The following is a 24327-nucleotide window of genomic DNA, read 5'->3' as shown; positions in this document are numbered from 1 at the left end:
TCTTCCCTAGGTTTTCCATCTCCAGGATTGCCTCAGATGTGTTTTCTTTATTGCTTCTATTTCTATTTTTAGATCCTGGGCCATTTTTATTCATTTCCTTCTCCCGTTTGATTGTATTTTTCCGTATTTCCTTAAGAGATTTACTCAGTTCCTTCACCTGTTTGATTGTACTTTCCTGTTTTTCTTTAAGGGATTTATACAATCCCTTCACCTGTGTAGTTGTATTTTCTTGCAGTCCTTTAAGATGTTTCTTTTCTTCCTTTAAGGCCTTTATCATTTTCATAATCTCAGATTTAAGATCATTTTCTTGTGCTTTGGATGTGATAGGATCCCCAAAGCTTGCTGTGACAGGATGATTTGGTTTTGGTGGTGTCATATGGCTTTGGTTTTTGCTGCTGGTGTTTTTGCACTGACCTCTAGCCATTTGGTTGACTCTGTTATTAGCAGGCCTGGTGGTGTCTGATGGTAGTAAGTCACTGGGGTTGGAGGTAGAACTTGTGGTCCCAGATATCCTCAGTCTGGTTTTCCTGCTGCTCCCTTATCCCTGCTCGTCTCCAATGCCTCTGCTGCTTCCTAATTTATGCTTGTCTCAGGAGGCCGCAAACTGGGGTGGGTCTCAGAAAATGGCACAGTCCAGGGAACTGCTACTCCCTGATCTGTGCTGGTCTCAGGGGCTGCAGATCGAGTTCACTTTACAAGTGAATTTTGTTGCAAGTATTTTTTTGCATCAATTACAGAAAAAAAAATTCCGTAATTCCCTTTCTTTGTTGAATCATTGTGTGGTTTGGGTATCAGGGTGATGGTGGCTTCATAAAATGAATTTGGTAATAGTCTCTCTATTTCTGTTTTGTGGAATAATTTGAGGAGTATTAGCATTAGCCCTATTTTGAAAGTCTGGTAGAATTCTGCACTACAGAGTTCTGTCTGGCCTTGGGCTTTTTGTTGTTGTTGTTTGGTTGGTTAGTTTTGTTTTATTGTTATTGTTTTGACTTTTAATGACTGCTTCTGTTTCCTTAGGAATTATATATCTATTCAAATTGTTATCTGATCTGGATTTAACTATGGTAATTAGTATCTATTGAGACAACTTTTTTATTATCTATTTCTTTTAGATTTTTTCAGTTTTGTGAAGTACAACTTTTGAAGTACAACCTAATGATACTTTGGATTTCTTTAGTGTCCCTTTTCATTTCTGACTTTCTAAATTTGGATACTCTCTCTTTTAGTTAGTTGGATAAGGGCTTGTCTACCTTGTTGATCTTCTCAAAAAAATCATCTCTTTGTTTCATTTATTATTTGAATTTTTCTGATTGTTTCTATTTTATTGATTTCAAGCCCTAAATTTGATTATTTCCAGCCCTCTACTCCTCTTGGGTGAGCTTGCTTCCTTGTGTTCTAGAGATTTCAAGTGTGCTGTTAAGTCGCTAGTGTGAAATCTCTCCAATTTCTTCATGTAGGCACTTCGTGATATACATTTTCCTCTTAGCACTGTATCCTATAGTTTTGATATGTTGTGCAATCATTTTCACTGGATTCTAGGAAGTCTTTAATTTCTTTATTTCTGCCTTGACTGAGTTATTATTCAGTAGGGATTTGTTCGGTTTCTATGAATTTCTACACTTTCTGCTGGTTTTGTTGTTGTTGCAATACAACTTTAATTTGTGCTGGTCTGAGAGGCTGTGGGGTGTGATTTCAATTTTCTTCTATCTGTTGAGACTTGCTTTGTTACCTACTATGCAGTCATTTTTGGAGAATGTTTTCTAAGGTGCTAAGAAGGTGGTGTATCCTTTTATTTTAAGGTGAAATGTTTTGTATCTGTGAGGTCCATTTGGATCATAATGTGTGTTAGCTCCAGTATTTCTGTTTAGTGTTTGTCTGGATGACATATCCATTGGTGAGAATGAGCTACTGAGGTCTTCCACTATTAATGTGTGAGAGTCTATGTGTGATTTAAGCTTCAGTAGTGTTTCCTTTAGAAATGTGGTTGTTTTTGTGTTTGGGTCATAAATGTTAAGAATTGAAAAATTATCTTGGTACTTTCCGAGATGGTAGCTCCCAGTGCACACCTTATCTGAGAAGAGAAGATCAGAGACTGTGAACCAAGTGAGTGACCTGGTTGCCAACTCCCAAATGCCAACATCTGTGTTTCCCGGATAAGAAGAGAAATCCCAGGAGCCAGGGACTCACAGTTCCAGGCTCCCTGTGGATGACTCCTGGGTCCAAGTGTCACACACGGTCCTAGGCTCCCAGTACCCAGTACCTCACCTGGTGTCCTCTGCCTACTCGAACACGACTCTACAGCTCCAATATCTGGACACCAGAGTCCTCCCACCTACCCAAGGACACCTGGATATGAGAGACAGGGTCCCAGCCTCAAGTCCATGGTTCTACTGGCCTCCTGCAGTGACTGGCTAGACAATAGGAGCATACAGGGTCCCTGATCCAAGATGGCATTGTCCAGTAGAGTCTGAGTACCAGGAGTACAGTGTCCACAGGGCAACCAAAGTGCCTTGCTGTTGACTCTAAAATGCCAGCATCCATTGGTGTTTCTCTGGAGAGAGGAGAGAACCACTGTGGACAGACATGCACAGTACCACCTTCAGACCTCCCATCTGGCCATTCTGAAGATGATTCCAGATTCTAAAGACATGCAGATACAGCCTAAATTCCTGGCTCTAATAGCTGTCTTGAGGAGATCATTAGGATCTCACAGGATTACATAGGTTATAAACTCAAAGCCTAATTCCTTACTTAAAGGTCCAACTGGGACACAACCAGCAGAGCAGAGATATAAGCTATGTGAGGAGATTCAGCGCCCCCTGCCCAGGACCTTAAGCTCCTCTCACATGTCAGAGAAGCCGAACAGGTTGCAGGGACAACCAGATGGATAAGGGCCAGCATAAGAATACAATTAACAAAACCAAGGAAATATGGCAACAACTTCTGCATATCCTAACACAGCTGAAACAAAGGTAAATGGCCTTAAATCCATCTTATGAAGCTGCTAGAGGACTTTAAAGATAAAACAAATAAATCCCTCAAAGAAATACAGAAAAATACAATTAAACAGATAGAGACTTTTAAGGAAGAAACGAATAAAACACTTTAAAAATTTTCAGGAAAATGCAGTGAAACAAATAAAGGCCTTTAAGAAGGAAACAAATAAAACACTTAAACAATACAAGAAAACACAACCAAATAGGTGAAAGTAATTAATCACATAGTTCAAGACCTGAAAATGGACCAACAGAGGAAATCCTGGAAGTGGAAAACTTAGGGAGGAGAACAGGAACCACAGAGCATCAGCAGCAGAATACAAGAGATGGAGGAGAGAATCCAGGTGTAGAAGAAACAATTAGAAATCACATCTGACAAAGAAAATATTAAATTGAAAAAATTCCTGACAAAATACCAAAGAAATGAAAGACACCATGAAAAGAAGAACCCTAAAAATAAGAGGAATAGAAGAAAGAAAAGTTTCCTGGCTCCAAGGACCAGAAAAGATTTTCTTTTTTTTTTTTTTGTTTCTTTTTTAATTAAAAATAAAAATGTATTTCTAAAAAAATACAAAATAATAAAAGACTTGAAGAGTGATCTTATACTTTAAAATCAGTGAAAGAACAAGACTCTGCAGTCCCTGGAAATTGTGATATTACCTAGGACTGATACATAGGATAGCTCTAGTTTGTACCTGTTGTAGGTGTACAGCAATAAACATGGACACGTTCTTCAGTGGGAAGATGTAGAGTCATTCAGATTCACACCTAGGAGTTTTATAGCTGAATCATAGAACTAAAGTGTCTCTATTTGTCCACAGTATAAACCTGAATAAAGAACTTCAGAAAACCTCACCAAAAATGCTAAAACCTAACACTGCTTTCAACCAATTTACTGGGTACAAAATAAGAACACAAAGATTAATAGTCTCTTAATATTCCAGTAAGCATTTTGTTTAGAAACAAATTAGGAAACAATAATCCCATTCAAAATATTCTCGAAAACCTGGGAAACAAACCACTATAATTAAACTTTAAAACATCAAAAATTAAAATAAACAAAACCCTTTAAAACACCAAAGGAGATATTACAAGATGGAAAGACTTATGCTCATGGACAAGTAGAATTAATACTATAAAAATGGCTGCATCACCAAAAGCAATCCATAGACTCAATGAAATCTCCATTAAAATTCAAACAGAATTTTCACAAAACTAAAACGATTATAAAATTTATGTGGAAGCACAAAAGATCACAAAGTGCTTTACAAAGAAGAACAATGCTACAGGAAACATAATACTGGATCTCAAATTATACTACATTACCTTCTCCTAGTTCTCAGTAAAAAAGAATCTATAGTTCTGGTATAGAAGCCAGACATTTAGACCAATGTAATCAAATGCATGACCCAAAAATAATCTCACATAACTGCAACTACTTAATTTTCCACAAAGGTCAAAAGAGTCATTGGAAGATGACTGCCCAATGGTATTGGAAAAGGTAGATTCTCACATGTAGAGGAATAAAACTAAATCCCTATCTTTCATCCTATACAAAAACATATTTACTCAAATGTGTCAGAGGTCTTAATATAAGATCAAAGTTTTTGAAACACTAAGGAAAATGCAGGTAAAATATTTCAATTAAAAAGTTAGACAATGACTCTATGGAAAAAGAATTTAGGAACACAGGACATGATTTTCCAGTTTCCAATAACTGAAATATGCAATTACATGAAATTAGAAAATTTCTGCACTGAAAAACAATCAATAACTAGAATGGATAGATGTCCTTCAGACTTGTAGGGACTCTTTTCATAAAACACTCTATACTTCCAAACAGGAGGCTAATATCTAGAACATAAAGAGGACAGGAACTCCATAAGGAGAGCAACAGAACAAGAAAATTTGAACACAGGGAACTTCCTAGAGACTCCATACTCCAACCAAGGACTATTCATGGAGATAACCTAGAACCCCTGCACAGTTCAATGTCCAAGTGGGTTACATAGTAATGGGAAGAGGGACTGCCTCTGACATAATCTGATTGGCCTGCTCTTTGATCACCTCCCCCTGAGTGGGGAGTAGCCTTACCAGGCCACAGAAGATGACAATGCAGCCACTTCTGATGAGAACTGATAGACTAAGATCAGAAAGAAGGAGAGGAGGACCTCCCCTATCAGTGGACTTGGGGAGGGGCATGAGTGAAGAAGGGGGAGGGAGGATGGGATCGGGAGGGGAGGAGGGAGGGGCTTATGGGGGGATACAAAGTGAATAAAGTGTAATTAATAAAAGTTAAATAAATTTTAAAAAAGAGAGAACTACAAAGCAACCACCAAAGAACAATTACCAAACAAAAATCATGCTAGTGAGCTGAATAGACTATTCTCAAAAGAATGTAAAGTTTTCAAATAATTTTTTAAAAAGCTGTTCAACATCCTCAGCCATCAGGGAAATTTAAGTTAAAACTGCTTAGAGATTCTATAGTTAGAACAGCTATCATCAACTGGGGTTGGAGAGATAGCTTAGTGGTTAAGAGCACTCGCTTGCTCTTTCCAAAGGACCCATCTTCAATTTCGAACAGGTGCATGGCAGTTCACAACCATCTGTAAATCAATTTCCAGGAGATACAAATCTTTCTTCTATCCCTGCCAGCACATGCACACATATGTTGAACAGAAACACGAACAGCAAAATACTCAGACACATAAAAAAAAATTTAAGAAATAAAATAAACTACAACAAAATCTGACAAGGGTGTAGGATATGGGAATTTTAAACACTGATAGAGAGAATGAAACTAGTACAGCCATTATGGGAGTCATCAGAGGTTCCTCAAAACAAAATTCAAAGACACAAATCCCTAAAAACAGAGCTTTTTGATTTCATCTCCTAAGTTATTTTCTACAATTCTGCCACAAAATGCCTTGCCAAGCTATTGTCTCTATACATGCCTTCTCATAGTCTGTAGGTTCAAGTTCCCAGTTCTCTAGAATGGTATGTAAGCCCTTCCTTGATAAAGTATTTTCTATTCTTCAGCATGGGCTCTTCTTTTATACCCTAGAACAACACAGAGCTTCCCTAAAGTTAGCACTATTTGGTCTACCCACCTACAATATCCCATTCTCTGCCTTTTGTATGAACATGCCACTCCCTTTTCAAAATTCTTTGACATTCCCTCTGTAGTCATTCAGATGTTAGCCAGAAACAGAACTGAACTATTTCCGAGTTTTAACAATATTTAAGGCTGCCAAGCTAAATAGTATTTTATTTATTTCTTATTTAAATTTATTGTTTAATTTTTTTTTCACTCTGCATCCCAATCATAGCCCCCTCCCTCATCTCATTCAGGTCCCATCCATCCTCCCTCTTCCTCTCCATTACCCTCTCCTAGTTCTCGAAAAAGGGGAGCCCTCCTCCCCTATCAACTAACTTCAGCCTATCAAGTCTCATCAGGACTGCCTGTATCCTCCTCTTCTGTGGCCTGGCAAGACCACCCCGCCATGGGGAAGTGAGCAAGGAGCAGGCAACAGAGTCCATGCTTTTGTTCCCCTTAGAGGGAACACACATGGAGATTGAGCAGCCTACTGGCTACATCTGAGCAGGGGGGCTATGTCCTCTCCATGCATGGTCCTTGATTCATTTATCAGTCTCCATAACCTCTCCCTCCCCACCCCCTGGTCCAGATTTGGTGGCTCTTTTGGTCTTCTTGAGGAGATCCTGTCCCCTCTGGACCCTTCTATACCCCTCCGACTCTTCCACAAGACTCACTGCACATTACCCAAAGTTTGCTTTTGATTCTCAGCATCTGCTTCAATCCCCTGGTGGGTGTAGTCTTTCAGAGGACAGCTATGGTAGGCACCCATCCTGTTCCTTCTCTTCAACCACTTGTATTCTATTTGCCCTTCTGAATGAGAATTAAGCATCCTCCAAAGGGGATTCCTTGTTACTTAGCTTCTTTAAGTCTGTGGATTGTAGTATGGTTAACCTGTTTTATATAGCTAATATCCACTTATGGGTGAGTATATACTATGCTTATCATTCTGGGTCTGGGTTACCTCACTCAGGATCTTCTACATCCATCCATTTGCCTGCAAATTTCATGATGTCCTCATTTTTAAGAGCTGAATAACATTCCACTGTGTAGATGTATCACAGTTCCTTTATCCATTCCTTGGCTGAGGATCATCTGGATTGTTTCCAGTGTCTGGAAATTACAAATAAAGTCACTATGAACATAGTTGAGCAAATGTCTTTGTTGTAAGGTGGAGAATCTTTGTATATATGCCCAGGAATGGTATGGCTGAGAATTGAAATAGAGCTGTTCCCAATTTTCTGAGCAAGCACCAGATTGATATCCAAAGTGGGTTTACAAGTTTTTGCACACCCACCAGTAATGGAGGAGTGTTCTCCTTTCTCCACAACCTTACCAGTATGTGCTGTCACTTGAGAATTTGATCTTAGCCATTCTGATATGTGTAAGATGGAATCTCAGAGTCATTTTGATTTGCATTTCCCTGATGACTAAGGATATTGGGCATTTCTTTAAGTGTTTCTCTGCCATTCGATATTCCTCTATTGAGAATTCTCTGTTTAGCTCTGTACCCCATTTTAAAATTGGATTATTTGTGGGGTTGGTGTTTAATTTCTTAAGTTCTTTATATATTTTGGATATCAGCCCTCTGTTGAATGTACGGTTGGTGAAGATCTTTTTCCATCTGTAGGCTGCTTTTTTGTTGTTGTTCTATTGACAGAGTTTTTTGCTTTACAGAAATTTTTCAGTTTCATGAGGTACCATCTATTAATTTGTTGATATTAGAGCCTGGGATGTAGGTGTTCTGTTCAGGAAGTTGTCTCCTGTGACAATGAGTTCATGGGTCTTCCCCACTTTTTCTTCTAACAGGTTTAGTGTGTCTGGTTTTATGTTTAAGGCTTTCGATCCACTTGGATTTTAGGTTAGTTCAGGGTGATAAATATGGATCTATTTGCATTTTTCTACATGTAGACATCCAGTTAGACCAGCACCATTTGTTGAAAATGCTATTTTTTTCCATTGTATGGTTTTGGTTTCTTTGCCAAAAATCATGTATCCATAGTTGTGTGGGTTTATTTCTGGGTCTTCGATTCCATTGATCCGCCATTCTGTTTCTATGCCAGTACCATTCAGTTTTTATTACTGTTGCTCTATAGTACAGCTTGAAACCAGGGATGGAGATACCTCCAGATGATCTGTTGTTGTACAGGATAGTTTTAGCAATTTTGGGTTTTTTTGTTTTTCCATGTGAAATTGAGACTTTTTCTTTCAAGTTCTGTAAAGAATTGTGTTGGTATTTTGATGGGAATTGCACTGAATCTGTAGATTGATTTTGGCAGGATGGCCATTTTCACTACTGATCCATGAGCATGCATGGATAGTCTATCTTCTGATATCTTCTTCACTTTCTTTCTTCAGTGACTTGAAATTCTTGTCATACCAGGTCTTTGACTTGCTTGATTATTTCATGTGTCTTCTTGGGTGTAGTTAACCTCCTTGGGTTGGAGTTTCCTTTTTAGTATCTTCTGTAGGGCTGGATTTGTGGCTAGGTACTGTTTAAATTTGTTTTTGCAGTGGAATGTCTTGTTTTCTCCCTCTATGGTGATTAAAAGTTTTGCTAAGTATAGTAGTCAGGGATGACATCTGTGGTCTCTTGGTGTCTGTAAGGGATCTTCCCAGGCACTTTTGGCTTTCAGAGTTTCTGGTAAGAAATCAAGTGTAATTCTGATAGGTCTGCCTTTATATGTGACTTGTCCTATTTCCTTGCAGCTTTCAATGTTCTTTCTTTGTTCTGTACATTTAGTGTTTTGATTTTCATATGGCAGGAAAATTTTGGTTTCTGGTCCAAGCTATTTGGTGTTTTCTAAGCTTCCTGTATATTTATAGGTATATCTTTCTTTGGGTTGGGAAAGTTTTCTCCTATGACTTTGTTGAACACATTTTCTGGGCTTTGGAATTGAGAGTCTTCTCCTTCTATTTCTATTGTTGATAGGTCTTTTCATAGTATCCCAGATTTCTTGGATGTTTTGTGTCAGGAACTTTTGAGATTTAACATTTTCTTTGACTGATGTATAGGTATTTTCAATCATATCTTCTAGACCTGAGATTCTCTCATCCATCTCCTGTACTCTGTTGGTGATGCTTGTGTCTGTGGTTCCTGTTCCCTTCCATAGGTTTTCCATCTCCAGGATTACTTCAAATTGTGTTTTCTTGATTGCTTCTCTTTCCATTTTTAGGTCTTGAACAGTTTTATTCATTTACTTCTCTCATTTCTTTTGTATATTCTTGTATTTCTTTAAGGGATATATTCATTCCTTCACCTCTTTGATTATGTTTCCCTGTGTTTCTTTAAGAGCTTTATTTTCCTCTTTAAAGGCCTATATCATTTTCATAACCTCAGATTTAAGATCATTTTCTTGAGCTTCAGGTGTGATAGTATCTCTAGTAGAATAGTTGGGTTTTGGTGGTGTCATATGGCCCTGGGCTTAGTTGCTTGAGTTCTTATGCTGACCACTAGCCAACAGGTTGTCTCAGGTACCTGGTGGTATCTGATTGTCAGGCAGTTTGAGAGTAGGAAGTGAGGGCTCCAAGATGAACTCTGCTCGAGCTACCCACTGGCCTGTTCAGGATATTGTATGATGTGGCTAAGAGCTCAGGAACAGCTCACCTCTGCTGGGTCCACTGACTGAGTCCCAGACAGTCCAGGCAGATAGGGAGTCAGCAGAGAGTGCACCAAGCCAAATGCCTCTCAGGCTCCCAGCAGGCCTCCTCCCAGAAAATATTTTCAAGAAAACCATAAAAGAAAATCTCTCCAACCTAAAGAAAGAGTTGCCTTTAAACATACAAGAGGCTTACAGAACACCAAATATATTACACCAGAAAAGAAATTCCTCCCGCCAGGTAATAATCAAAACACTAAATATACAGAACAAAGAAAAATATTAAAAGCTTAAAGGAGGAAAAGGCTAAGTAACATATAAAGTTAGACCTATCAGAATCACACCTGACCTCTCAACAGACTATGAAAGTCAGAGAGGCCTAGCCAGATGTAATGCAGACCTTAAGTGACCACAGATGTCAGCCCAGATTACCATATCCAGCAATCACCATAGATGGAGAAAACAAGGTATTCAATGAAAAAAAATTTAAACAATATCAATGTACAAAAGTTACTATAAAGAAGACTCCAACCCAACAAGGTCAACTGCAACCAGAAAAACAGGATATAAATAACTTCACAACAGCAAAACCAAAAGAATACAAACACACAAACACACTACTACCACCAACATCATAACAAAAGGGACTAACAATCATTGGCCATTAACATTTCTTAACACCAAATGACTCAACTCTATAATAAAAAGACATAGGCTAACAAAATGGTTATGTAAACAGTACCCAACATTCTGCTGCATACAAGAAACACACCTCAGAAACAAAGATAATGGTTACCTCAGAATGAAAAGCTAGAAAAAGGTTTTCCAAGCAAATGAACCCAAGAAGCAAGGTGAAGTAGCCATTGTAATATATAATAAAATGGACTTTCAACCAAAATTAATCAAAAGAGATGAGGAAGGATACTTCATACTCACTATAGGAAAAACTCCATCAAGTGGACATTTCAATCCTGAACATCAATGCCCCAAATACAAGGGTACCACATTTTAATAGAAACATTATTAAAGCTTAAATTACACATCAATCTCCACACATTAATATTTAGAGACTTCAATACCCTATTCTCAACAATGGACAGATCATTGAGACAGAAACAAAATAGAGAAATAATGAAACAGATGTCATGAGTCAAATGGTCCTAATAGATATCTATAGAACTTTTCACCCAAACATAAAAGAATATACATTCTTTTCAGCACCTCACAGAACCGTCTCCAAAACTAACCATATAGTAAGTGACAAAGTAAGCCTCATAGATAAAAAAAAAAAATGTATTTTATCAGATCACCTCCCTACTCAATAATCACTGAGTCAGTAAAAAAATAAGAAAAAAAGTAAAGACTTCCAAAACCATCAATGAAAATGAAAGCACAACATACCCAAACTTTCCACACACAATGAAAGCAGTACTAATAGGAAAGTTCATAGCATTAAGTGCCTTCCTAAAGAAACTGGAGAGATCCTATACTAGCGACTTAACAGCTCACCTGAAAACTTTAGGGAAAAAAAAGGCAAATACACTCAAGAGGAGTGGATGGTAGGAAATAATCAAACTCAGGGCTGAAATCAATAAATTAGAAACAAAGAGAACAATACAAAGAATCAATGAAACCAAGAGCTGGTTGTTGAAGAAAATCAAGATAGACAAACTCTTAGCCAAACTAACTGAAAGGCAGAAAGACAGTAATCAACAGAATCAGAAAGGAAAAAGGAGACATAGCAACAGACACTGAAGAAATTCAAAGAATCATTAGTTCTTTAAAAGCTGGACTCCAAGGGGCGGAGCCAAGATGGCGACTAGCACGCATAGTTTCTGAGCTGCAGAAGATCTGAACGCCTGAGTTGGTGAGTGGAAGGACTTCTGAAACCAGGAAAATGACAGTGAGGCTTTCTAAATGACAGGGAACATCACAGAGGTGAGAACTTTGGTCTTGTGTCACCCATGGACTTGCTTGGGGAAGGAGAGAAACGATCCTTTGATCTCCCCGCACTCCCCTTTCTCAGACAACCCTCCTCCTCAGCACAGAAAGCTCACCAAGATTCTCAGCTCAGAGCTCAACTGCCTGGGGTCTGTAGTGGCTGAGGCGGGGCTCTAGCCCCTTAGCAGCAACTGCCAGCTATACTGGTCTTGGAGTCCCAGATATGCGGTACCATCCTCCCAGGGTACCAGGTCTGCTAGCAGCCATACTGACTCCACAGGGTCTCTCAGCCACTGACTGTATGGCCTGTCCAAACCCTCAGTGACAGATAATACACTATATATCCACCAAAGCCCAACAGACCCGCTATACAAGCTAGGCACAGCCGGCGCTGGGCCTCCCAGGACTGGAGAGCACAGTGGAGGGCCCCCAGGACTTCCCAGAAGGCATCTGGACCAGCATTCCAGTCTCCAGCTACAGCTGGACTTCCTAACCTGGTGGCTGAAGCAGCACTGAGCTGATGGAGCACGTCAGTCCTCCTGCATAAGACCAAGCAGGGCCAAACCAGAGAGCAGACAGCCTGGATAACCCAATCCTTGCTGATGTGACCTGCTTGAAAGTGAGTGCGCCCTTGAGTGTCTGCAGAGCCCCAGATCCAGGGTCCTTCTAAAACAGAAGCCAGGCATCGGACCCCTCCCACATATACACTGTGGGAAACAGAGGGTCACTTGGGACATTGAAACCCCTGCTCTGCAGGTCCAACTGAGGAGTTAAGGCCAGTAACGCCGGAATTGCACTGCAACCATCACCAGTGCCTGCTACATATACAGTGCATGCACAAATAACCCCCTAGAAGCCTGAAAGGAAGAGCCTCTCCCACACACTCAAGGGTTCAACATTCTTTATCATTCTGTCCCTTGAGGCACACTTCCACGCATACTTACACACACACACACACACACACACACACACACACACACACACGTGCGCACCTGCATTTCCCTTTTGCACCCGAGTACTTTCTTGCCACAGGTATAGCCAGTGTACCAACGCACACGCTGAGGCCACAGGACCTCTCTCAGCTTCCTGAGGAACTCTCCAGATGCCAGAGAGAGATAATACCAGTCTGAACTGCAGAATCCAAAAACAAACAGGGAAGGTTTCAGGTAAGCAAATGGCCAGGGGTGGGTAAAAGAACACATCCAACATAAATCAGGACATCATGGCTTCACCAGCAACCCCCAAAATTGATGGATACTCCATTCATCAGAAGCTCAGGAAAATGACTTTAAGCTATGTTTAACCAATTATTTGAGGTTCATAAAGAGGAAACAAACAATTCTCTCAGAGCAATAGCCATGCAAATTCAGACAGTTAAAGAGGAAATGAACAAATCTATCAAAGATTTGGCCAGTCAATTGGAGGCAAAGAAAGAGGAAATGAACAAAATTCTTAAAGAAACACAGGCAAATATAGCCAAACAAATAGAGGCCCAAGTAGAGATATAATTAGTGGCATATAGAGAGGAAATGAACAAAAAAAAAAAACTAGAGACCATCGTAGAGAGATAGGAACCCACATTCAAACAGATGAAGGAAATGGTGCAAGGCATGAAAACAGAATTTAAATTAATAAAGAAAACACAGAGAAAACCCTGGAGCTGGAAAACTTAGAGAAAAGATCAGGAACCACAAAGGTAAGCATCACTAACAGAATATAAGAGATAGAAGAGAGAATCTCTGGTTCTGAAGATACACTCGCATAAATTGATATTTCTCTCAAAGAAAAAGTAAAATCAGAAAAGTCCCAAACACAAAATATCCAAGAAATCAAGGATGCCATGAAAAGATGAAATAATAGGAATCGATGAAAAAGACTAGGCTCCAAGGTCCAGAAAATATTTTCAAGAAAATCATAGAAGAAAATTTTCCCAACTTAAAGAAAGAGATGTCCATAAATATACAAGAGGCCTACAGAATACCCAATAGACTAGACCAGAAAAGAGACACATCATGTCACATCATAGTCAAAACACTAAATCTACAGAATAAAGAAAAGATATTAAAAGCAGGAAGGGAAAAAGGCCAAGCAACATATAAAGGTAGACCTATCAGAATCACACTGGACTTCTCATCAGAAACTATGAAAGCCAGAAGGGCCTGGGCAGGTATCATGCAGACTCTAAGAGACCACAGATGCCAACCCAGACTACTATATGCTGCAAGGCTTTCAATCAACATAGATTGAGGAAACAAAACATTTCATGACAAAACTGAATTTATGCAATATCTACACAGCAAATCAGCCCTACAGAAGATACTAGAAGGAAAATTCCAATCAAATAAAAACAACTTCACCCAGGAAAACATAGCACAAGGATAATATCCCAACAAAAATTTTAAAAAAACAAGCAATGAAACACAGTAAGACCACCAACTCCAATATAAAAGGAACTAACGTTCATTGGTCACTCTTATCTATCAACATCAATGGACTCAACTCTCCAATAAAAAGACACAGACTAACAGAATGGGTGCGGAAACAGGATCCAACATTCTGCTGTACCCAATAAATGCACCTCTGCAACAAAGATAAACATTACCTCAGAGTAAAGGGCTGGAAAAATGCCTTTCAAGCAAATGGACCCAGAAAACAAGCTGGGGAAGCTATTCTAATATCTAATAAAATAGACTTTCAAACAAAATTAATCAAAAAGATGAGGAGGGACACTACATTCTCATGAAAGGAAAAATCCACCAAGAAGGCATCACAATTCTGAACATCTATGCCCCAAATACAAGAGGGCCTACAATTCATAAATGAAACATTACTAAAACTTAAATCACACATTGCTCCCACCACCTTGATAGTGGGAGACTTCAACACTCCAATTTCACCAAGGGACAGATCATCTAGACAGAAGCCAAATAGAGAATAAAGGCATTTACCGAGGTCTTAAATCAAATGTACCCAATAGATGTCTACAGAACTTTCCACCCAAACTCAAGAGTATACCTTCCTTTCAGCACCTCATGGAACCTTCTCCAAAATAGACCACATAGTTGGCCACAAAGCAAGCCTCAACACATATAAGAAGATTGAAATAATCCCCTGTATTCTACCTGACCACCATGGGCTAAAGCTGGACCTCAACAACAATGGAATTAGAAAAAATCTTATAAGCACATGGAAACTGAACAACTTGCTGCTCAATGACAGCTGGGTTAAGGAAGAAATAAAGAAATTAAAGACTTCCTAGAATTCAACGAAAATGAAGGTACAACATACCCTAATTTATGGGACACAATGAAAGCAGTGCTCAGAGAAAAATTCATAGCACTAAGTGCCTTCAAGAAGAAATTTATGACATTTCATACAAGCAAATTAATGGCCCAACAGAAAGCCCTAGGAAAAAGAAAAACAAGCAAATACACCCAAGAGGAGCAGATGGCTGGAAATTCTCAAACTCAGGGTGGAAATCAATCAATTAGAAACAAATAAAACTATTCAAAGAATCAATGAAACCAAGAGCTGGTTCTTTGAGAAAATCAAGAAGATAGACAAACCTTTAGCCAAACTAACTAAAAGGCAGAGAGAAACTATCCAAATCAGCAAAATCAGAAATGAAAAGGAGGGCATAAATACAGACACTGAGGAACCAAACAATCATTAGATCATACTACAAAAGCCTATATGCCATAAAATTCGAAAATCTAAAAGAAATAGACAATTTTCTTGATAGATTCCATCTACCAAAATTAAGTCAAGATCAGGTAGAAAGATTGAATAGTCCTATATTCTCCAAGGAAATAGAAGCAGTCATCAACAGTCTCCCTTCCAAAAAAAGCCCTGGGCCAGATGGATTCAGTGCAGAATTCTATAAGACCTTCAAAGAAATGCTAACTACAATTCTCTCCAAACTATTCCACAAAATAGAAACAGAAGAAACATTACCAATCTCATTCTATGGAGCCAGTCACCTTGATACCCAAACCACACAAAGATCCAACAAAAAAAGAGAACTTCAGACCTATCTCTCTTATGAACATCGATGCAAAAATACTCAATAAAATACTTGCAAACCGAATCCAAGAACACATGAAAGATATTATCCACCATGACCAAATAGGCTTCATCCCAGGCATGCAAGGGTGGTTCAACATGCAGAAATCCATCAATGTAATCCACCACATAAGCAAACTGAAGGAGAAAAACCACATGATCATCTCCTTAGATGCCGAAAAAGCATTTGACAAAGTCCAACACCCATTAATGTTTAAAGTCATGGAGAGATCAAGGATACAAGGCACATACCTAAACATAGTAAAGGCAATTACAGCAAGCCTACAGCCAACATCAAACTCAATAAAGAGAAACTTAAAACAATCCCACTGAAATGAGGGACAAGGCAAGGCTGCCCACTCTCTCCATATCTCTTCAACATAGTACTTGAAGTCCTAGCCAAAGCAATAAGACAATTGAAGGAGATCAAGGGGATTCAAATTGGAAAGGAAGAAGTCAAAGTGTCACTATTTGCAGATGATATGATAGTATACATGAGCGACCCAAAAAAATCAACCAGAGAACTCCTTCAGCTAATAAACACCTTCAGCAAAGTGGCAGGATACAAATCAACTCAAAAAAATCAGAAGCCCTCCTGTATACCAAAGATAAAAGGGTTGAGAAAGAAATCAGGAAACAACACCCTTCACATAGCCACTAATAACATAAAGCACCTTGGGGTGACTCTAACCAAGCAAGTGAAAGACCTATTTGAAAAAAAACTAAGTCTCTGAAGAAAGAAATTGAAGAAGAAATCAGAAGATGAAAAGATCTCCCCTGCTCATGGGTTGGTAGGATTAACATTGTGAAAATGACCATCCTGCCAAAAGCAATCTACAGATTCAATGCAATTCCCATCAAAATACCAACTCAATTCTTTACAGACCATGACAGAAAGATTCTCAGCCTAATATGGAGAAACAAAAACCCCAGAATCTCCAAAACGATCCTGTACAACAACAGATCATCTGGAGGTATCTCCATCCCTGATCTCAAGCTGTACTACAGAGCAAAAGTAATAAAAACTGCATGGTATTGGCATAGAAAGAGAAAGGAGGATCAATGGAACCAAATAGAAGACCCAAAAATGAACCCACACACCTATGAATACTTGATTTTTGACACAGAAGCCAAAACCATTCAATGGAAAAAAGACAGCATCTTCAACAAATGATGCTGGTCCAACTGAATGTCTACATGCAGAAAAATGAAAATAGATCCATATTTATCACAAAACTAAAGTCCAAGTGGATCAAAGACCTCAATATAAAACCAGACACATTAAATCAGTTAGAAGAAAAAGTGGGGAAGAGCCTAGAACTCGTTGGCACAGGAGACAACTTCCTGAACAGAACACCAACAGCACAGGCTCTAAGAGCAACAATCAATAAATGGAACCTCATGAAACTGAAAAGCTTCTGTAAAGCAAAGGACACTCTCTTCAGAACAAAACGACAGCCTACAGACTGGGAAAGGATCTTCACCAACCCTATATTTGACAGAGGGCTGATATCCAGAATATATAAAGAACTAAAGAAGTTAAAAAGCAATAAATCAAGCAATCCAATTAAAAAAAGACATGCATGGTATATACTCACTCATATAAGTCCTATAAGATATGATAAACATAATGAAATCTATACACCTAAAAAAGATAAACAAGAAAGAGGACCTGGGGTAAGATGATCAATCCTCACTTAGAAAGACAAATGGGAGGTGCATTGGATGTAGGAGAAAACAAGTATCTCGACAGGAGCCTACCACAGAGGGCCTCTGAAAGACTCTACCTAGCAGTGTATCAAAGCAAATACTAAGACTCATAACCAAACCTTTGGCAGAGTACAGGGAACCACAGGAAAGAAGGGGGAGTTTGTATAACGTGGAAAGGATAGGAGCTCCAGAAGGACCAAATATATCTGGGCAGAGGGATCTTCTCTGAGACTGACACTCCACCAAGGACCATGTATGGATATAACCTAGAACCTCTGCTCAGATGAAGCCCGTGGTAGCTCAGTAACCGACTGGTTTCCAATGTAAGGGGAACAGGGGCTATTTCTAACAGGAACTCAATGGCAGGCTCTTTGACCTCTCCACCCCCCCAAGGGAGGAGCAGTCCTGCTAGGCCACAGAGGAGGACTTTGCAGCCAGTCCTGAAGATACCTAATAAAACAGGTTCAGATGAAAGGGGAGGAGGTCCTCCCCAATCAGTGGACTTGGAAAGGGGCAGGGAGGAGATGAGGGAGGGAGGGAGGGAGGGAGGAATTGGGAGGGAATGAGAGAGTGGGATACAGCTGGGATACAGAGTTAACAAAATGTAACTAATAATAAAAATAATAAAAAATTAAAAAACCTGGACTCCACAGAATTGAAAAATCTAAATGAAATGTACAATTTTCTTGTTAGATTCTACTTACTAAAGTTAAATCATACCAGGTAAACAAGGTAAATAATCCTATAACCCCTAAGGGAATTGAAGCAGCCATTAAAAGTCTCCTATTAAAAAAAAAAAAAAAACAAAACCCAAAACAGGACCAGATGGTTTCAGAGCAGAATTCTACGAAACTTTCAAAGAGAGCTAATGCCAGTACTCCTCAAACTATTCCACAGAGTAGAATAAGAGGGAACATCGCCAAACTCATGCTATGAGGCCAGCACCATACTGATACCTAAATCAAAGACCCAATAAAAAAAAGAGAATTTCAGGCCACTTTACATTATGAACATTGATGCAAAAACACTCAACAAAATATTCGCAAACTGAATCCAAGAACACATCAAAAATATAATCCACCATGATAAACATGAATTCATTCTAAGCATACAGGTTCAATATACGAAAATCCATCAATTTAATCCACCATATAAACAAACTGAAAGAAAACAAAAACATATGATCATCTCATTACATGCCAAAAAGCATTTGACAGAATCCAACACACCTTCATTTTAAAAGTCTTCAAAAGATCAGGGATACAAGGCACAAACCTAAGCACAATAAATGCAACAAACAGCAAGCCTATAGCCAACATCAAATTAAGTGGAGAGAATCTTAAAGTGATCCCACTGAAATCAGGGACAAGACAAGGCTTCTCACTCTCACCATATCGCTTCAATATAGTACATGAAGTCCTAGCTAGAGCAATAAGACAACTAAAGGAGATCAAGGGGATACAAATAATGGAAAGGAAGAAGTCAAAGTATCCTTGTTTGCAGATGATATGATAGAAAACATAAGGAATCCCAAAAATTCCACTAGAAAACTCATATAGCTGATAAACACCTTCAGCAATGTGGCTGGATACCAGATTAAATAAAAAACAAACAAACAAAAAGAAAACAGTAGCCCTCCTGTATATAAATGGCAAATGAACTGAGAAAGAAATTAGGGAAACTACACTCTTCACAATGGCCACACATAATATAAAGTATCTTGGGGTAACTCAAGAAAGTCAAACACCTGTATGGCAAGAACTTCAAGTCCCTGAAAGAAGAAATTGAAGAAAGCAGAACATGGAAAGAGGTCCCATGCTCATAGATCTGTAGGATTGACATAGTAAAAATGGCCATATTACCAAAAACAATCTACATATTCAATGCAGTCTCCATTAAAATTCCAACAGAATTATTTACATACCTTGAAAAAACAATTCTAAACTTTATATGAAAAAACAAAAAAATCCAGAATAGCAAATAAATAAATAAAATATTATACAATAAAATAACTTCTGGAGGTATCACCTTCCCAGACTTCAAACTATACTACAAAACAATAGTAATTTAAAAAACTGCATTGTATTGGCTAGAAACAGAATGTGTGATCAATGGAATCAAATCAAAGATGCAGAAAGAAACTAATACTCCTATGGACACTTGACTTTTGACAAAGGAGCCAAAAACACACAATGGAAAAAAAGAAAGCATCTTCAACAAATGGTGCTAGTCTAAATGGATAAATAACTGTAGAAAAATGGAAATAGTTCTGTATTTATCACCCTGCATAAAACTCAAATCCAAATGGATCAAAGACTTCAACACATAACCAGAAGCACTAAATATACTAGAAAAGAAAGTGGGGAATAGGCTTGAGCTCATTAACACAGAGGACAACTTCCTGAACAGAACATCAACACCTCAAGCTCTGAGATCTACAATAAGTAAACGGGAACTCATGAAACTGAAAAACCTTCTGTAAGGCAAAAGACTCTGTCAATAGAAGAAAACGGCAGTCTACAGTTTGGGAAAAGATATTCACCAATCCTATATCCAGCAAAGGGCTAATATTCAAAATATATAAAGAACTCAAGAAAGTAAACACCAACAAACCAAAGAATTCAGTTAAAAAATGGAGTACAGAGCTAAACAGAATTCTTAACAGAGGAATCACAAATGGCAGATAAACACCTAAAGAAATACTCAACATTCTTGGTCATCAGGGAAATGCAAATCAAAATGACTCTGAGATTCCATCTTATAACCTGTTAGAATGGCTAACATCAAAAACTCAAATGCTAGCAAGAACGTGGAGAAAGGTGAATACTCACCATTGCTGGTGGTTAGTGCAATCTTGTACAACCACATTGGAAATGAATGTGCCACTTTCTCAGAAAATTGGGAATAGCTTTACCTCAAGACCCAGCTATATCACTCCTGGGCATATGTTCAAAAGATGCTCTACCATACCAGAAAGACATTTTCTCATAGCAGCTGTATTACTAAAAGCCAGAATCTGGAAACAACCTAAATGTCTCTCACCAGAAAAAAATGAATAAAGAAATTCTGGTACGTTTACACAATGGTGTGCTACTTAGCTATTAAAAACAAGAAAATCATGAAATCTGCAGACAAACTTATAGACCTAGGAAAGATCATCATGAGTGAGGTAACCAAGACTCAGAAAGACACATATGGTATGTACTCACTTATAAGTGGATTTTAGCCATATAGTAGAGGATAGACACAGTACAATTCACAGACCCAAAGAAGCAACAAGTAATAAGTAACAAGGAAGACCCAAAGTTGGATGTTTAAATCTCACTCAGAAAGTAGAATAGACAGCAGAAGTAGCTGAAAAGAGGAAATGAGTCAGAAGCCTAGCACAGTTGTCCTCTGAGAGGCATGCACTCAGATGCTGAGATCCCCTTCCCCAATCATTGGGCAAAGCATAGGGAGTCTTGCAGAAAAGTAAGAGGACTTGCAGAAAAGTGAGAGGAAGAATAAAAGGACCTGGAGGTACCAGGAGTTCCACAAAAAGTCCAACAGTCACCTTGATACCTAAACTGCACAAAGACCCAACAAAGAAAGAAAATTTCAGACCAATTTCCCTTATGAACATTGGAACAAAAATACTCACTAAAAAACTTGAAAACCAAATTCAAGAACACATCAAAGCTATCATCCATCATGACCAAGTAGGCTTCATCCCAGGCATGTAGGGGTGGCTCAATATAGGGAAATCCATCAATGTAATTCACCATATAAACAAAATGAAAGAAAAAAAAGACATGATCATCTTCTTAGATGCTGAAAAGTCATTTGACAAAATCCAATACATTTTCATATTTAAAGTCTTGGAGAGATAAGGGATACAAGACACATACCTAAACATATACAGCAAGCCTATAGCCAACATCAAACTAAACAACCTCTGAAATCAGGGACAAGGCAAGGCTGCCCACTCTGTCTGTATGTCTTTAACATAGTACTTGAAATCCTAGCTAGGGCAATAAGACAACTAAACTAGATCAAGGGGATACAAATCCAAAAGGAAGAAGTCAAAGTATCACTATTTGCAGATGATATGACAGTACACTTAAAGACCCCCAAAATTCTACCAGGGAACTCCTATAGCTGATAAACACCTTCAACAAAGTGGCTGCATACAAAATTAACTCAAAAAAAAAAATCAATACCTCCCACCCCCGTATAGAAAAAGCCCAACAGAACCAACTAAACAGGGCTTTCAGAGACTGAAGCACCAAACAAGGACCATGCATTGACTGGACCTAGGCTCCCCTACACTGATATAGCCGATGGGCAGTTCAGGCTTCATGTGAGTTCCCTAGTAAGAAGAGTTGGGGATGTCTCTAACATGGACTCTCTTGCCTGCTTTCTGACCACTCTCCCTTGGCAGGGCTGCCTAACCTGGCCACAAGTGAAGAGGAAGCTTTCAGGTCAGATGTGACATAATGAACTAAGGGGGGGGAGGCTCCCCTTATCTGAGGAATAGGAGAGGGGTGATAGGGAACAGGGGGTGAGGGTGGGACAGGGAGAAGGGAGGAAGCTATGATCGGGATGTGAAATGAATAAATAAATTAATTAAAGGAGTTTTAAAAAAACATAAATGAATGAATAAATAAATGCATTTTGGTGCACTTTCCTTTGTTGAGTATGAAGTTGTGCTCCTCTCTTTTGTTAACATTGGTTTGAATTATCATCATCATCATCATCATCATCATCATCATTATTTTGTATACACCAGCTTGTTTCTTAAGCCCATTTGCTTGGAAATATTTTTCTTGCGGTTTGCTCTGGGGAATGACTTATCTTTGATGCCAAGTGTGTTGCTTATATGTAGTAGAAGGATGGATCCTATTTTTGAATCCACTCTATTAGTCTGTGTCTTTTTACTAGACAATTGAGTTCACTAATAATGAGAGCTATCAATGTCCAGTGATTGTTAATTCCTGTTTTGGTGGTGGGAGGTGTGCGTGTGGTGCATGTGGTGTGTGTGTGTGTGTGTGTGTGTGTGTGTGTGTGTGTGTGTGTTTCACTTCTTTTGGTATTACAGGAATAATATTTTTTAATTTTTTAAAGATTAATTTATTATTTATACAACATCCTGCCTGCACACCCGATCTTACTATAGATGGTTATGAGCCACCATGTGGTTGCTGGGAATTGAACTCAAGACCTTTGGAAGAACAGCCAGTGCTCTAACCTCTGAGTCATCTCTCCAGCCCCCAGGAATGATATTATTTATTGCCTGTGGTTTTGTGGGTGTAGTTATTCTCCTTGGGTTGGAGTTTTTTTCTAATACCTTCTGATTTGTATATGGATATTATTTAAATTTGATTTCATCACCTATTTTCATCATGATTGAAAGTTTTTCTAGGTAAATAGTAATCTGGGTTGGTTTCTGTACATGGTGTCTCAGAGTCTGAATATCATCTGTCCAGGTCCTCTGGCTTTTAGAGTCTCCCTTGAGAAGTCAGTTGTAATTCCAATATGTCTGCCTTTACACGCCTTTTTCCTTTGCAGCCTTTAGTATTCTTTCTTCTCTGTGTTTATTGTTTTGATTATTATGTGGTACTAAGACTTTCTCTTCTGGTCCAATCTATTTTGTGTTCTGTATGCTTCTTGTACCTTTATAGACATGTTCTTCTTTAGGTTAGGAAACGTTTTACAATTATTTTGTTTAAAATATTTTTGGGCCTTTGGTCTGAGATTTTTCTCCTTATTCTATTCCTATTATTCTTAAGTGTGGTCTTTTCATAGTGTCTTGAGTTTCCTGGATGTTTTATGTCAGGAACATTTTAGATTTTACATTTTCTTTGACCAATGTATATATTTCTTTTATTGTATCTTCAAAGCCTGAGAGTCTCATTTCTATCTCTTGCATTATGTTCATGATGCATTTGTCTGTAGTTCCTGCTCATTTACCTAGGTTTTCTATCTCTAGAATTATCTGTGCTTTCTTTATTACTTCTAGTTCCATTTTCAGGTCTTGAACTGTTTTATTCATATCCTTCAACAGTTTGTTTTTCTTTGCTTTCTTTGAGAATTTTGTTCATTTCTTCCTATTGTTTGTGTTTTCCTGTATTCTTTAAGCAATTTGTTCAATTCCTCTTTAAGGATCTCTATTATCTTCATAAAGTTGCTTTCAAGGTCATTTTCTTGTGCTTCGTTTATGTTGGAATATTCAGGGCTTGCCGTAGTAGGATAGCTAGATTCTAATAGTGACATAATGCCCTGGCTGTTGTTGGTTGTGTTCTTACACTGGCATTTGGGTATCTGGGTTTGGGGCTATTATAGTCTAAATGTCTAATATCTAAGTTTGTCTTTTTTAGACAGGTGTTTTGTTCTATGGTTTCTCTTTCTTCTCTGGTCTTCTGACTGGAGTAGCCTGTGGTTGAGGAGAGGGTCTCAGGTCAAGTTGGTGGCAGGACTTTTAATGGCCAAATGGCCTCTGGTCGAGCTAGGGTTTTCTGCCCAAATTGGAGCTGGATTACTGGAAGCTGGTGTGGTCTCTGGTCTAACTGGGAGTCCTCTGTAGGTTTTGGGGACTGGGGTATAATGACAGGGAAGGGAGAGATGGTTGGTACTGGGCTAGTCAGGCTTTGAGAAATTGGGGGTGGTTCACCAGCAAGCAGCCTACCTGGGATTCTAGGTACCACAGTGCCCTTTGGTGGAGTAAGGGGCTTCCGATGGAAGTATGTGCTGGAATATAGTGATGACAGGAGATGCAGTTGGATGTAGGCTGGGTGGGTACTGTGGAAATGTTGGTAGTCCCTGGAAATGGTGCTTTCCTGGGGTTCTGGGTGCTGGTGTGGTCTTTTGGACTAGGGGACTCTCCCCTTTTTCATTCAGTAATATGATGCCCTAGGTTCTACTATGGTCTCACTTAGTATTCTAAATG

The sequence above is a fragment of the Psammomys obesus genome, unplaced genomic scaffold (assembly GCF_907164565.1).
Source record: "Psammomys obesus unplaced genomic scaffold, mPsaObe1.curated_primary_1811, whole genome shotgun sequence".
NCBI classification, from domain to species: domain Eukaryota; kingdom Metazoa; phylum Chordata; class Mammalia; order Rodentia; family Muridae; genus Psammomys; species Psammomys obesus.
This window is presented reverse-complemented; position numbering follows the sequence as displayed.